Below are 12,161 nucleotides of genomic sequence, written 5' to 3'. Positions count from 1 at the left end.
AGCAACCAATCAGATTCTAGCTGTCATTTTGTAGAAGGTACTAAATATATGACAGCTAGAATCTGATTGGTTGCTATAGGCAACATCCCCACTTTTTCAAACCCGCAGCTTAGTAAATCTAGGCCAAGGTCTCAGACAACACCGAGCGACCCAAGAGGTCTCAAACACAACCAGGGAACTTAGGAAACTTGGGGCTAGATTTACTAAGCTGCGGGTTTGAAAAAGTGGAGATGTTGCCTATAGCAACCAATCAGATTCTGACTTTCATTTATTTAGTACATTCTACAAAATGACAGCTAGAATCTGATTGGTTGCTATAGGCAACATCCCCACTTTTTCAAACCTGCAGCTTAGTAAATCTAGCCCTTGGGCTCAGACAAGACCAAGAAGCCAACAAAGGTCTCTGACATGACCAATGAAGACAGAGAGGTCTCAGGAAAAGCAGAGAAGCATACAGAAAGAGGAGACTAGGAAACCGACAGAACTCTCAGACAAGACCAGGGGGTAAATGTATCAAGCTGAGAGTTTTCCGGCAGGTTTGAAAAACCAATCAGATTCTATCTATCATTTATTTAGTACATTCTATAAAATGATAGCTAGAATCTGATTGGTTGCTATAGGCAACAACTCCACTTTTCAAACCCGCCGGAAAACTCTCAGCTTGATACATTTACCCTAGAAGTTGACAGATGATTTTGCAGCTGAAGAGACTCTTGTCTTAGCCTGCTTTAGAACGAAGTGTAAGTAACAGGGCAAAACTGAGAATCAACTAATTTGCATTAGCACCATATCAGAAACATTCTGATTGAGACTGATTGAATTTGTTAAAGCTCTAAATTGCTTTGCCCTTTAAATTTAAGAAAAATGAAATTCCTGTATGTGACCAAAGTCAGCATTTTATTCAATAAACTGGAAACAACAGTGTGATACACATCAGTGGTGTTTATATATAAAATGTAAAGTTTCAGACAAGACCAAGGTACCCACAGATCTCTCAGAAAAGGGCAGGGAACACACTGAGAAGACCAAGGTACCCACAGATCTCTCAGAAAAGTCCATGGAAGACGCAGAGCAGAGGAGCCACTTATTGTGGAAGTCTGCTTTAGAATGTGTAAGTAAAAGGGACAAACTGAAAAAATAAATAATTTGCAGCAGCATCATGTACAAAACATTTTGATTGAGACTGATTTAATTTTCTAAAGCTCTAAGTGGGTTCGTCCTTTAAATTATAGAAAAAAATGAGAAACATGAAATTCCTGCATGTGAGAGGTCAGCTTTTTATTCAATGAACTGGAAACAGCTGTGTCAAATTATAGCAGTGGTATCCATACATACATTGTAAAGACCCAGACAAGATCGAGGGACACACAGATCTCTCAGACAAGATCGAGGAACACACAGATCTCCCAGACAAGACCGAGGAACACACAGATCTCTCAGACAAGAACAGGGAACCCATAGATCTCTCAGACAAGATCGAGGAAGACACAGATCTCTCAGACAAGATCGAGGAAGACACAGATCTCTCAGAAAGACCGAGGAACACACAGATCTCTCAGACAAGATCGAGGAACACACAGATCTCTCAGACAAGACCAGGTAACCCATAGATCTCTCAGACAAGATCGAGGAAGACACAGATCTCTCAGACAAGACCAGGTAACCCATAGATATTTCAGACAAGATTGAGGAAGACACAGATCTCTCAGACAAGATCGAGGAACACACAGATCTCTCAAACAAGATCGAGAAAGACACAGATCTCTCAGACAAGACCAAGGAACACACACAGATCTCCCAGATAAAACCAAGGAACACACACAGATCTCTCAGACAAGATCGAGGAAAACACAGATCTCTCAAACAAGATTGAGGAACACACAGATCTCTCAGACAAGACCGAGGAACACACAGATCTCTCAGACAAGACCAGGTAACCCATAGATCTCTCAGACAAGATCGAGGGACACACAGATCTCTCAGACAAGACCAAGGAACACACACAGATCTCTCAGACAAGATCGAGGAACACACAGATCTCTCAGACAAGACCAAGGAACACACACAGATCTCTCAGACAAGACCAAGGAACACACACAGATCTCCCAGATAAAACCAAGGAACACACACAGATCTCTCAGACAAGATCGAGGAAAACACAGATCTCTCAAACAAGATTGAGGAACACACAGATCTCTCAGACAAGACCGAGGAACACACAGATCTCTCAGACAAGACCAGGTAACCCATAGATCTCTCAGACAAGATCGAGGGACACACAGATCTCTCAGACAAGACCAAGGAACACACACAGATCTCTCAGACAAGACCGAGGAACACACACAGATCTCTCAGACAAGATTGAGGAAGACACAGATCACTCAGACAAGATCGAGGAAGACACAGATCTCTCAGACAAGATCGAGGAAGACACAGATCACTCAGACAAGATCGAGGAAGACACAGATCTCTCAGACAAGATCGAGAAAGACACAGATCTCTCAGACAAGATCGAGGAAGACACAGATCTCTCAGACAAGACCAAGGAACACACACAGATCTCTCAGACAAGACCGAGGAACACACAGATCTCTCAGACAAGACCAGGTAACCCATAGATCTTTCAGACAAGATTGAGGAAGACACAGATCTCTCAGACAAGATCGAGGAAGACACAGATCTCTCAGACAAGATTGAGGAAGACACAGATCTCTCAGACAAGACCGAGGAACACACAGATCTCTCAGACAAGACCGAGGAACGCACAGATCTCTCAGACAAGACCGAGGAACACACAGATCTCTCAGACAAGATCGAGGAAGACACAGATCTCTCAGACAAGACCAGGTAACCCATAGATCTCTCAGACAAGATCGAGGAACACACAGATCTCTCAGACAAGACCGAGGAACACACACAGATCTCTCAGACAAGACCAAGGAACACACACAGATCTCTCAGACAAGATTGAGGAACACATACAGATCTCTCAGACAAGATTGAGGAACACACAGATCTATCAGACAAGATCAAGGAACACACAGATCTCTCAGACAAGAACAGGGAACCCATAGATCTCTCAGACAAGACCAAGGAAAAACATTTTTCAGTCTTGGGATCATGCAAAGCACAGTTCCAATATACAGAAAACCCTGATATATCCTCAATGTCATTCACATTATATATAACTGCAAATGTCCTGTAGGTTGAATATATTTACTTGATAAATCTCACTAACAATACAGTTTCCACCTCCATAACTGCAGCTGTTTAAGTTTTCTTCATACAAGCATTACATACATAAGACCGAGGAAGACACAGATCTCTCAGACAAGACAGAGGAAGACACAGATCTCTCAGACAAGATCGAGGAAGACACAGATCTCTCAGACAAGATCGAGGAAGACACAGATCTCTCAGACAAGATCGAGGAAGACACAGATCTCTCAGACAAGATCGAGGAAGACACAGATCTCTCAGACAAGCTCGAGGAAGACACAGATCTCTCAGACAAGATCGAGGAAGACACAGATCACTCAGACAAGATCGAGGAAGACACAGATCTCTCAGACAAGATCGAGGAAGACACAGATCACTCAGACAAGATCGAGGAAGACACAGATCTCTCAGACAAGATCGAGGAAGACACAGATCTCTCAGACAAGATCGAGAAAGACACAGATCTCTCAGACAAGATCGAGGAAGACACAGATCTCTCAGACAAGACCAAGGAACACACACAGATCTCTCAGACAAGACCAAGGAACACACACAGATCTCTCAGACAAGACCGAGGAAGACACAGATCTCTCAGACAAGATCGAGGAAGACACAGATCTCTCAGACAAGATCGAGGAAGACACAGATCACTCAGACAAGATCGAGGAAGACACAGATCTCTCAGACAAGATCGAGGAAGACACAGATCACTCAGACAAGATCGAGGAAGACACAGATCTCTCAGACAAGATCGAGGAAGACACAGATCTCTCAGACAAGATCGAGAAAGACACAGATCTCTCAGACAAGATCGAGGAAGACACAGATCTCTCAGACAAGACCAGGTAACCCATAGATCTTTCAGACAAGATTGAGGAAGACACAGATCTCTCAGACAAGATCGAGGAAGACACAGATCTCTCAGACAAGATCGAGGAACACACAGATCTCTCAAACAAGATCGAGGAAGACACAGATCTCTCAGACAAGACCAAGGAACACACACAGATCTCTCAGATAAAACCAAGGAACACACACAGATCTCTCAGACAAGATCGAGGAAGACACAGATTTCTCAGACAAGATCGAGGAAGACAAAGATCTCTCAGACAAGATCGAGGAAGACACAGATCTCTCAGATAAGATCGAGGAAGACACAGATCTCTCAGATAAGATCGAGGAAGACACAGATCTCTCAGACAAGATCGAGGAAGACACAGATGTCTCTGAAAAACCGAGGAACACACAGATCTCTCAGACAAGATCGAGGAACATACAGATCTATCAGACAAGACCAAGGAACACACACAGATCTCTCAGATAAAACCAAGGAACACACACAGATCTCCCAGACAAGATCGAGGAACACACAGATCTCTCAGACAAGATCGAGGAAGACACAGATCGAGGAACACACACAGATTTCTCAGACAAGATCGAGGAACACACAGATCTCTCAGACAAGATCGAGGAAGACACAGATCGAGGAACACACACAGATTTCTCAGACAAGATTGAGGAACACACAGATCTCTCAGACAAGAACAGGGAACAACATTTTTCAGTCTTGGGATCTTGCAAAGCACAATTCCAATATACAGAAAACACTGATATATCCTCAATGTCATTCACATTCAATATAACTGTAAATGTCCTGTATGTTGAATATATTTACTTGATAAATCTCACTAACAATACAGTTTCCACCTCCATAACTGCAGCTGTTTAAGTTTTCTTCATACAAGCATTACATACATAAGACCGAGGAAGACACAGATCTCTCAGACAAGACAGAGGAAGACACAGATCTCTCAGACAAGACAGAGGAAGACACAGATCTCTCAGACAAGACAGAGGAAGACACAGATCTCTCAGACAAGATCGAGGAAGACACAGATCTCTCAGACAAGATCGAGGAAGACACAGATCTCTCAGACAAGATCGAGGAAGACACAGATCTCTCAGACAAGATCGAGGAAGACACAGATCTCTCAGACAAGATCGAGGAAGACACAGATCTCTCAGACAAGATCGAGGAAGACACAGATCTCTCAGACAAGATCGAGGAAGACACAGATCACTCAGACAAGATCGAGGAAGACACAGATCTCTCAGACAAGATCGAGGAAGACACAGATCACTCAGACAAGATCGAGGAAGACACAGATCTCTCAGACAAGATCGAGGAAGACACAGATCTCTCAGACAAGATCGAGAAAGACACAGATCTCTCAGACAAGATCGAGGAAGACACAGATCTCTCAGACAAGACCAAGGAACACACACAGATCTCTCAGACAAGACCGAGGAACACACAGATCTCTCAGACAAGACCAGGTAACCCATAGATCTTTCAGACAAGATTGAGGAAGACACAGATCTCTCAGACAAGATCGAGGAAGACACAGATCTCTCAGACAAGATCGAGGAACACACAGATCTCTCAAACAAGATCGAGGAAGACACAGATCTCTCAGACAAGACCAAGGAACACACACAGATCTCTCAGATAAAACCAAGGAACACACACAGATCTCTCAGACAAGATCGAGGAAGACACAGATTTCTCAGACAAGATCGAGGAAGACAAAGATCTCTCAGACAAGATCGAGGAAGACACAGATCTCTCAGATAAGATCGAGGAAGACACAGATCTCTCAGATAAGATCGAGGAAGACACAGATCTCTCAGACAAGATCGAGGAAGACACAGATGTCTCTGAAAAACCGAGGAACACACAGATCTCTCAGACAAGATCGAGGAACATACAGATCTATCAGACAAGACCAAGGAACACACACAGATCTCTCAGATAAAACCAAGGAACACACACAGATCTCCCAGACAAGATCGAGGAACACACAGATCTCTCAGACAAGATCGAGGAAGACACAGATCGAGGAACACACACAGATTTCTCAGACAAGATCGAGGAACACACAGATCTCTCAGACAAGATCGAGGAAGACACAGATCGAGGAACACACACAGATTTCTCAGACAAGATCGAGGAACACACAGATCTCTCAGACAAGATCGAGGAAGACACAGATCGAGGAACACACACAGATTTCTCAGACAAGATTGAGGAACACACAGATCTCTCAGACAAGATCGAGGAAGACACAGATCTCTCAGACAAGATCGAGGAAGACACAGATCTCTCAGACAAGATCGAGGAAGACACAGATCTCTCAGACAAGATCGAGGAAGACACAGATCTCTCAGACAAGATCGAGGAAGACACAGATCTCTCAGACAAGATCGAGGAAGACACAGATCTCTCAGACAAGATCGAGGAAGACACAGATCTCTCAGACAAGATCGAGGAAGACACAGATCACTCAGACAAGATCGAGGAAGACACAGATCTCTCAGACAAGATCGAGGAAGACACAGATCACTCAGACAAGATCGAGGAAGACACAGATCTCTCAGACAAGATCGAGGAAGACACAGATCTCTCAGACAAGATCGAGAAAGACACAGATCTCTCAGACAAGATCGAGGAAGACACAGATCTCTCAGACAAGACCAAGGAACACACACAGATCTCTCAGACAAGACCGAGGAACACACAGATCTCTCAGACAAGACCAGGTAACCCATAGATCTTTCAGACAAGATTGAGGAAGACACAGATCTCTCAGACAAGATCGAGGAAGACACAGATCTCTCAGACAAGATCGAGGAACACACAGATCTCTCAAACAAGATCGAGGAAGACACAGATCTCTCAGACAAGACCAAGGAACACACACAGATCTCTCAGATAAAACCAAGGAACACACACAGATCTCTCAGACAAGATCGAGGAAGACACAGATTTCTCAGACAAGATCGAGGAAGACAAAGATCTCTCAGACAAGATCGAGGAAGACACAGATCTCTCAGATAAGATCGAGGAAGACACAGATCTCTCAGACAAGATCGAGGAAGACACAGATGTCTCTGAAAAACCGAGGAACACACAGATCTCTCAGACAAGATCGAGGAACATACAGATCTATCAGACAAGACCAAGGAACACACACAGATCTCTCAGATAAAACCAAGGAACACACACAGATCTCCCAGACAAGATCGAGGAACACACAGATCTCTCAGACAAGATCGAGGAAGACACAGATCTCTCAGACAAGATCGAGGAAGACACAGATCTCTCAGACAAGACAGAGGAACACACAGATCTCTCAGACAAGACCGAGGAACACACAGATCTCTCAGACAAGATTGAGGAACACACACAGATCTCTCAGACAAGATTGAGGAACACACACAGATCTCTCAGACAAGATTGAGGAACACACAGATCTATCAGAAAAGATCAAGGAACACACAGATCTCTCAGACAAGAACAGGGAACAACATTTTTCAGTCTTGGGATCTTGCAAAGCACAATTCCAATATACAGAAAACCCTGATATATCCTCAATGTCATTCACATTCAATATAACTGTAAATGTCCTGTATGTTGAATATATTTACTTGATAAATCTCACTAACAATACAGTTTCCACCTCCATAACTGAAGCTGTTTATGTTTTCTTAATACAAGCATTACATATAACTTTATTTCCAACACCTTATTAAGAAATAAGAACATAAACTTCTATCTAAAACAGTCTGGGCCTGACTCATGTTTGGACACGAGTCGTTTGAGTGCCGTATCTTGCATGGATTAGAACATTTTCAGAAATGGACCATACACCAATGACCTCAATTGCATGCAATTCGTGTCTGAATGGAAATGTCACTTACGTCTGCCTGTAACTTGAGAGGCAGAACGAGGGAGGTGGATGGACGTAGGACGTGTACAGTAAGGGTCTGCTGAGGGTGTGCCGATGTAGATACAGCCGATCCAAGTCCTGGGTTACCCATAATTATGATTAGTTTCAGCAGTATCACATGTACCAGCTACACGGCATAAATGTGTGCCCCTAGTTACAATGTATGTACAGTGCGCTTCAAAGGCATCTTGATCTATGTATTTAATGTAAAAAAAATGTACAAATCTGGACAAAGCAGCCGAGTAGAATCCTGAGAACAGTGACAGCTACATTAAATATTCTGCATCCAGATTGTACTGTTAAGAGCTGTTAAGTTATTTCAAAATTTAAAATTATTGCTACGTGTTATGTGACCTTTCAGTGAACAGACACTTGTGCATGTACTGCAGTCTGTTGTGTGTATATAAACATGGCAAGTAACGTGTAGGCAGAGTGTACTTACACCCAGATTCAAGCTGAAAGGTATCCTGAGATAAGCTTGAATTTGAATACGGTCGTAACTATGCACAAGTTCCCTGTTCTTTTTCAAAACGCAGGTTACGTGCCAGTTGCATCAGAACAAGAATCAGTCCCCATAAGTCCTAGAAGACATCACTGGAACAGAGTATTGTGCGGAGATTGCGTGTGCATGTGGCATGGTGTTGTCAGTCTGTTACTGGACCCTTTACTTGGCTAAAGCAACATCAAGCTATCAATTCACAAGGAACCAGAGACGTCACCGAGCCATGACGTCCCGGTATAGGCACAGCCAACACAATGAATAGAGCGCGTATGCGCCACCTCCCGAATAGGCTCCAGACAACATCCACCTGCTATCTGGGGAGGAAAAAGGAGCACCGGAACCACAGGAGGAAAACATCATCCCCGACCGGACCACGTCTTCACCAGAATGTAAGTTTATTGAATTTTCCATACTTACACCGCGTCTGGACATTTATGGAGACGCACCCTTCTGGACACGGTTGATACACATCACTGTCTACCAGCAGTACCATTGATTCATTTTTGCACATCCGTTCACGTGCAACATTTTATTTGGACCTCATTTATGCCCAGCTGGATTGATATCACCAACTTGGAACCACGAGTTCTCTCCTCACTCCGACTACATTACAAGCATTTAACCCTTTATTATTCCAATTGAATTCACGTGACTTCTTTTCCTACATATCACTTTTGATAGGGCCTTGGTCTCCTGCCCTCATCGTATGATACACCCTTACAAGAATCTCGGTAATTTTTTGCTATATTATTGAAAGTCAATGTGCTCATTTCAATATTTTATTTATCGGTATTTCTCCGTCCGGAACATGTTTATGTTTGCATTGTATAAAGAATTAATCCCAATATAAATTATACATTCCCTCCATGTGCCCAGAACCTATTTCAATTTGTTGTACTACCGTTCTGGGAGGGTGGAGGGTGGAGATTCCCCTCCACACACTTATAGGTTCTCATTTCAGCTGCACATACATCTCCGACCTTACTCATTCTTCAACACAATATATGCCTCCACTGCATGCAGAGGAAAGGACATAGAACCTGTCAGGTATCGGCTCTCTAAGGGGCATATTTAAGAAAAAACGGTATTGCACTATCGTGCACTTACTGTGTAATTTGGTCCAGAAAGTGTCCAACGCAAATTATCGTTGCAGAGACAGAGAGGGGATCTGTGTGCGCATGTCCAGTTCTTGGAACTGGACATGCGCAATTGAAGAGTGAAGAGAAGACCCGGAGACAGCGCTTCCGAAGAGGGGGGTAAGTATGATTTTTTTTATCACTGAAACAGCAGTTTTTTGGAACTGCTGTTTCTGTGCAGGGCTGTACATAAATGTGAGAAGTAGTTCAATCCTTATCATTGCGATAAGGATTGAAAACTACTTTTCACTTTATGTGAATATTGATAAATGTGCTCCTAAGTCCTCTACAATACACAATAATCATTTAGGCATGAGACTTCATCGTGAGCTCATCCACTGTAAACATAGGAACGCTTTACTGGAAAATGCCAGATTTTCTGTATCATCGTCAGTCACGCAGATCCCGGGAGCCGATACATTCCGGTAGGACAGCGGTGTCCCCCAGGGAATCACCTGCACTGGTGAACATAATTATCCTGGCACAGAAATATGCCGCAGAGGATTGAGGTGAGAGACGCAGATATTCATGACTGAGGTCTCTCAGGATGCCCGAGGCAGACAGACCGCACCTGTCACTTCCAGTATATGATGACATCTGTCATACTCAGCAGAGATCACCACCGCAGCTGGAGCTGAAATGATGAACCCTACACCCCCATTGGCTTCTTCAGGGGCTCCCACATTAGCACCAGCGCATTATGGGGCTTTTAGAAAGTTCAGTTTTATTACTGTTAATCTTCTTCCACCCATCATCCTCAAAACCCCCAGAGGAATGCAGAATAAATCCCCCAAAAACACGGCTTAATGAGTCATTATGGGGTTTGAAGAAAATGTTCCCCTTAAAGCAAATACCTGGATGACCGTACTGTAATGTCTTATAAATACCAGTGCGAGATATCTTTTATGTCTTTGTACAGTTATATTCCCACCAGTGGGGCTCACAAGTTACAGAAAAGTCCACAAAATCGTATCGGGTAATCCTATTATCCCTTTACTGACCAATTGTTTCAGTAGTTTGCATTAATATGAGGAATTCAATACAATAATTACTACAAACATCAAAGGGACGATGCACCCACACGTCATTGAATATTGTTAGAACAGGATAAAGAACAGAAATGTGTATATTGGGGCACTCTCAAGGTGGAAATTCATTAAAAATCTCTTAGAACTTTATTAGTGTGCCTTTAAAAAAAATAATTTTTATTTAATTACAAACTCTCGTTAAAATTATGTTGTCTGAATTTTAGAATTATATTAACGTAATAATTAAAAATGTGTATACTGATTTACCAACAGTAACACAAATAACTGGTAAAATATCAGTTAGACACTGCTACACAACCAGGCTGTGTGATTGTTCCTGTGTGTATATAGTGTAGGTAGTTGTGTGATTGTTCCTGTGTGTATATAGTGTAGGTAGCTGTGTGACTGTTCCTGTGTGTATATAGTGTAGGTAGCTGTGTGATTGTTCCTGTGTGTATATAGTGTAGGTAGGTGTGTGACTGTTCCTGTGTGTATATAGTGTAGGTAGCTGTGTGATTGTTCCTGTGTGTATATAGTGTAGGTAGCTGTGTGACTGTTCCTGTGTGTATATAGTGTAGGTAGCTGTGTGACTGTTCCTGTGTGTATATAGTGTAGGTAGTTGTGTGACTGTTCCTGTGTGTATATAGTGTAGGTAGTTGTGTGACTGTTCCTGTGTGTATATAGTGTAGGTAGCTGTGTGATTGTTCCTGTGTGTATATAGTGTAGGTAGCTGTGTGATTGTTCCTGTGTGTATATAGTGTAGGTAGTTGTGTGATTGTTCCTGTGTGTATATAGTGTAGGTAGTTGTGTGATTGTTCCTGTGTGTATATAGTGTAGGTAGTTGTGTGATTGTTCCTGTGTGTATATAGTGTAGGTAGGTGTGTGACTGTTCCTGTGTGTATATAGTGTAGGTAGTTGTGTGACTGTTCCTGTGTGTATATAGTGTAGGTAGTTGTGTGATTGTTCCTGTGTGTATATAGTGTAGGTAGTTGTGTGACTGTTCCTGTGTGTATATAGTGTAGGTAGCTGTGTGATTGTTCCTGTGTGTATATAGTGTAGGTAGCTGTGTGATTGTTCCTGTGTGTATATAGTGTAGGTAGTTGTGTGATTGTTCCTGTGTGTATATAGTGTAGGTAGTTGTGTGATTGTTCCTGTGTGTATATAGTGTAGGTAGGTGTGTGACTGTTCCTGTGTATATATAGTGTAGGTAGTTGTGTGATTGTTCCTGTGTGTATATAGTGTAGGTAGTTGTGTGATTGTTCCTGTGTGTATATAGTGTAGGTAGCTGTGTGATTGTTCCTGTGTGTATATAGTGTAGGTAGTTGTGTGATTGTTCCTGTGTGTATATAGTGTAGGTAGTTGTGTGATTGTTCCTGTGTGTATATAGTGTAGGTAGGTGTGTGATTGTTCCTGTGTGTATATAGTGTAGGTAGTTGTGTGATTGTTCCTGTGTGTATATAGTGTAGGTAGTTGTGTGATTGTTCCT

General features: G+C 42.6%; 1 protein-coding gene across 1 annotated transcript in view; it reads right to left on the bottom strand.

Annotated features, from left to right (window-relative positions):
• The window catches only part of DPYSL5 (dihydropyrimidinase like 5), a 90,429-nt gene that overhangs the window by 64,606 nt on the left and 13,662 nt on the right, over positions 1 to 12,161 (bottom strand). The window lies entirely within an intron of this gene.

The sequence above is a fragment of the Mixophyes fleayi genome, chromosome 3 (assembly GCF_038048845.1).
Source record: "Mixophyes fleayi isolate aMixFle1 chromosome 3, aMixFle1.hap1, whole genome shotgun sequence".
NCBI classification, from domain to species: Eukaryota; Metazoa; Chordata; class Amphibia; order Anura; family Limnodynastidae; genus Mixophyes; species Mixophyes fleayi.
This window is presented reverse-complemented; position numbering and strand designations above follow the sequence as displayed.